Source organism: Haematobia irritans, chromosome 3, assembly GCF_050003625.1.
Source record: "Haematobia irritans isolate KBUSLIRL chromosome 3, ASM5000362v1, whole genome shotgun sequence".
NCBI classification, from domain to species: domain Eukaryota; kingdom Metazoa; phylum Arthropoda; class Insecta; order Diptera; family Muscidae; genus Haematobia; species Haematobia irritans.
In genome coordinates, this window is record NC_134399.1 from 74,316,572 (window position 1) to 74,322,025 (window position 5,454).

Here is a 5,454-nt window from a genome sequence, read left to right on the forward strand (position 1 = left end):
CCGATATAATCAAAATGTGTTTCGGGCACAATTTTTAAACACAATATATTTAAGTGCAAACATGTAATGTTCCTAAACTAACACACATATGTTAATATGTTAGAATATATTATGTTTGGGACAAGAATGTTTCATAAAAATTATATGTGTGAATGTAAACATATATAAATTTACAAATTTAGAGTAAACATATATATGTTGTGATATTTTATTCAGGGTGCGATAGAGAGTATAGAGAAAGAAATAAAGATAGAAACCGGGAGGGTTGACGAAAGATATCAATATAACACAACCAGATAATGAAAAGAGAGCAATTTCTGTGAAACCGCTTGTATGTTGTTTCGGAAAACTGTTTTATGATAAGGCCGAAAATTTGATATGCTTAGATTTAAGCATTATTATTTTTATTATTATTTATAAATATATAATTTGAATATTAGAATGAGTATTCGGAGTAAAGATAATAGACATTCGGAACAAAGAGAATAGACATTTGAAAAAAAAAAAAACAGCATGTGTTTTCGCCTTGAGAGCAGCATTTAATGTATGTATGGACATGTGTTTTGTTTATCATTTTGGCATTATGGGCACAATTTTTTCTTGAAAAAAGGAGGAAATGGTGAAAAATTAAACAAATTCAAATGTATAAAAACAACTCCAAGAGGAGTTGACGGACACTTTCAAACAATAGAAAAAGTTTATTTTCTTTAAATTATTTTCTTTAAATTATAAAATTATTTATGTATGTTTATTCTCGATTCCACGTTCTTCTTTTGTTAGAGTTTTTGAATTCCTTCCAAAATTTCAAACTTTTATACCACATTTCGAAGTTTCATTATAAAAATGTTATATAGTAAAATAAACAAGTATATACGGCCGTAAGTTCGGCCAGGCCGAAGCTTATGTACCCTCCATCATGGATTGCGTAGAAACTTCTTCTAAACACTGCCATCCACAATCGAATTACTTAAGTTGCGGTAACGCTTGCCGATGGCAAGGTATCTTAAAACCTCCTAACACCATCTTCTAAATTGTATGTAAGTCCATACGTGGTATATATTAAATCAAAAAAGATCGATCCAATACGTATATAATTCAGTTTGACAAAGTAGACATAAAATTTTGACAAAATTTTCTACAGAAATAAAATTTTAACAAAATTTTCTATAGAAATAAAATTTTCACAAAATTTTCTATAGAAATAAAAATTTTGACAAAATATTCTATAGAAAGAAAATTTTGACAAAAATTTCTACAGAAATAAAATTTTAACAAAATTTTCTATAGAAATAAACTTTTGACAAAATTTTCTATAGAAATAAAATCTTGGTAGATTATTTGTGGCTCGAGTGGCAACTATGATTATGAATCGAAAAAAATTTGAACAAAATTTTCTATAGAAATAAAATTTTGACAAAATTTTCAATAGAAATAAAATGTTGAAAATGATGAAAATTTTATTATGAACCGAATAAAATTTTAACAAAATTTTCTCTAGACATAAAATTTTGACAAAATTTTCTATAGAAATAAAATTTTGACAAAATTTTCTATAGAAATAAAATTTTGGTAGATTATTTTTGGCTCTAGTGGCAACCATGATAATGGGGGCTATATATAGTTATGGGTCGATGTGGACCAATTTTTGCATGATTGTTAGAGACCATATACCAACACAATGTACCAAATTTCAGCCGGATCGTATGAAATATGCTTCTCTTAGAGGCTCCACAAGCCAAATCTGGGGATCGGTTTATATGGGGGCTATATATAATTAAGAACCTATATGGACCAATTTTTGCATGGTTGTTAGAGACCATATACCAACATCATATACCAAATTTCAGCCGGATCGGATGAAATTTTCTTCTCTTTGAGGCTCCGCAAGCCAAATCTGGGGATCGGTTTATATGGGGGCTATATATAATTATGGACCGATGTGGACCAATTTTTGCATTGTTGTTAGAGACCATATACCAACACTATGTACCAAATTTCAGCAGGATCGGATGAAATTTGCTTCTCTTTTAGGCTCCGCAAGCCAAATCTGGGGATCGGTTTATATGGGGGCTATATATAATTATGGACCGAAGTGGACCAATTTTTGCATTGTTGTTAGAGACCATATACCAACACCATGTACCAAATTTCAGCAGGATCGGATGAAATTTGCTTCTGTTTTAGGCTCCGCAAGCCAAATCTGGGGATCGGTTTATATAGGGGCTATATATAATTATAGACCGATGTGGACCAATTTTTGCATGGTTGTTAGAGACCATATACTAACACCATGTACCAAATTGCAGCCGGATCGGATGAAATATGCTTCTGTTAGAGGCTGCACAAGCCAAATTTGAGGGTCCCTTTATATGGGGGCTATACGTAAAAGTGGACCGATATGGCCCATTTTCAATACCATCCGACCTACATCGATAACAACTACTTGTGCCAAGTTTCAAGTCGATAGCTTGTTTCGTTCGGAAGTTAGCGTGATTTCAACAGACGGACGGACGGACGGACGGACATGCTTAGATCGACTCAGAATTTCACCACGACCCAGAATATATATACTTTATGGGGTCTTAGAGCAATATTTCGATGTGTTACAAACGGAATGACAAAGTTAATATACCCCCATCCTATGATGGAGGGTATAAAAATTATTGTTCGATCGGAGCAGGGATTGAACCCACGACCCTTTGCATGCAAGGCAGGCATGTTAACCACTGCTCCATGTGGCCAAAAAATGTACGTTTCTGTTAAATATTGTTATGTATGCATGGGCTCGTGGGCGCTGCAAACTATGCTATATAAATGTAACTTATAACGATAATTGTCTACTAGTGACTATAACAGCTACGTAGCCCAGTTGGCTTACGAAAGGTAAAATTTATAAAATTGAATAATTTCTTCAACATTATTTGTATTACAGAAAAAGGTGCCAAGAACTAAAAATTTCGTGGAAGTGAAAATTATGTGAGGGAATGAGCACAATCTTCTTTGGGGAAAATTCTTCCAAGCATATAATATTTTTGGACTCAAAATGCTTCCAAATATATAATATGTTCACATAAAACAAACATATTAATGTTTCGGCAGTATCCAATAATATATGTGCTTCCTGCAAAATATGTTTGGAACATATGTTAGAGAAGCAATTTTTTTGAGGGTGCATATATAGCCCACATATAAACCGATCCCGAGATTTGGTTTTGGAGCCACTTGGAGGAACAAATTTCATCCGAGTCAGATGAAATTTGGTACATTGTGCTAGTATATGGCCGTTAACAACCACGCCTAACTAGGTCCATATCGGTCTATAGTTATATATAGCCCTCAGATAAATCGATCCCCAATCACACAAAAATTGGTCCATATCAAGTTCATAATTGTATATTCGATTCGGCCTGGCCGAACTTACGGCCGTATATACTTGTTTTATTTCTTATTGCCATTCTTACAATGCGGGTAAAAATCTACAGAATATTGATTTCAAAAAATATGAAAGGCATTATTTCATATGATTTTCTTGCACGTTTAGATGATGCTTAACCAAAAGTGGTTCGTACAAATCCATAATCTGATGTAGTCTCCTTATATAGAAAACATAAATCTAAGATAAAATCCACCTAAAGTTCTATATACAGTGAAACCTCTTAAAATTGGACTATTTAAAAGCGGAGACCGAAGTCTCAATTATGTGAAGCATCTACTATATCATTAAATTAACCTCTCATAAATGGACAAAATTTAGAGGACCGTGAGTGTCCACTTTGGAGAGGCTTCACTGTATATTTTTAAGAAGCCTGCTATGACGAAATGGTTACGCAGCAAACTTTTATTTGTAATTATGGTGGTTGGTTAGATCCGGCAGAACTTAGAGCCGTATATACTTGTTAGAAATGTCGAAGTTTTTAAAAAATAACTGCTTCCAAAATGATTCAAAATAATAGCTCGTGTTGGAAAAACTCAAATAGCAGATGTGCTCAAATTACCACCAACTCTTTTTGTAGTTCGGACACTATGTTTTGTTACTTTCCCTAACTTTGGACAACATTCAAACCTTTTGAAAAGTTCACCAACAGCTTTTAAAAGGATCAAACAGACATTTCCCAAAGTTTGATGTTTTACGAAAACGTGCCTTTGCACCTAAGTTGATTCAACAAAAACACTTCCATTCATCAACACTCATGGACGGTGAGTTTCTGTAAATGAGTCGGACAACTTTTTAATGTATTCACAGTAAATTAGGGGATGTGATATTTTACGTGACAAAAACCTTATGCATAGTTTTACCATAAAGTTATAATTTTAGTAGAAGTAGTACTTCGAACTGGGGTTCTTCTATGTGACGTCAAAATTGTCTATTTCATCTAGACAATATATAAATGTAGCAAGTGATGACCATAAAAGCAATCATAAAACTAAGATTAAAAAGAAAATGGGAGATCTACATCATGTTAAATCAAAATAATATAAACAACTTAATAAAATTCTAAACAACTGAGTAAAGCAGAAAGTCATATCATACCCTAAACTACCCATACTAAATAAGTAAATTTAAGCATTTGGGGGTATTATTAAAATTAGTTTGAGAGAAAAGCCTAAATCTCTGAATCGATATGCCATATATTTTCAAATATATAAGCTATTGCGAAGAATTAAATTACGCTAAATTTAAAATAAGTAAAACAAGTATATAAAGGAGTAAATTCGGCCGGGCCGAATTTTAAATACCCACCACCATGAATCAAATATGATAGTTTACTTTGAAAACTCTTCGTCGTAGTGGGTTACTTGATAATATATATAATTGTAGGGGGTTTGATGACAAATCTTCTCCCAAGGCAGTCAGCTCCCGATGACAAACTTTAAAGATTCTACCTATGAAGACCAGATAAGATTCTAGATTTATGAGAACCAATTTTGTTTGAGTTTTAGGGAAATTATAAACATATCGTGTATATGATTAAATTACGCCTTGATTTGAAATCTTAAATCTTTAGATTTTTTCCGTCATTATTTAAATAAATACGATGAGTAAAATCTGGAAATTTTACTTTCAGTTTGAAGCAATTTTCATGATCAGCGCGCCTGCTATTTTAGAGAATTTTAGAGTTGAATAAACGAAAATACTTTATAAGAAAAGGAAATTTCGTTTGTCTAAAATTTCATTATAGATTACTAATTTCCAGCAAATCGGATAAAAACTACGGATTCTAGAAGCCCAAGAAATAAAGCCGGGAGATCGGTGTATATGGGGGCTATACCAAAACATGGACCGATAGGTACCATTTGCTACTCACATACTTGTGACCTTAAAATACCTCCAGAATTTCAAACAAATCGTCTAGAAAACATAGTCTCTAGAAGTTCAAGAAGTAAAAATCGAGAGATCAGTCTATATGGGGGTTATACCAAAAAAATAAACCGATATACCTCAATTTCGGCACA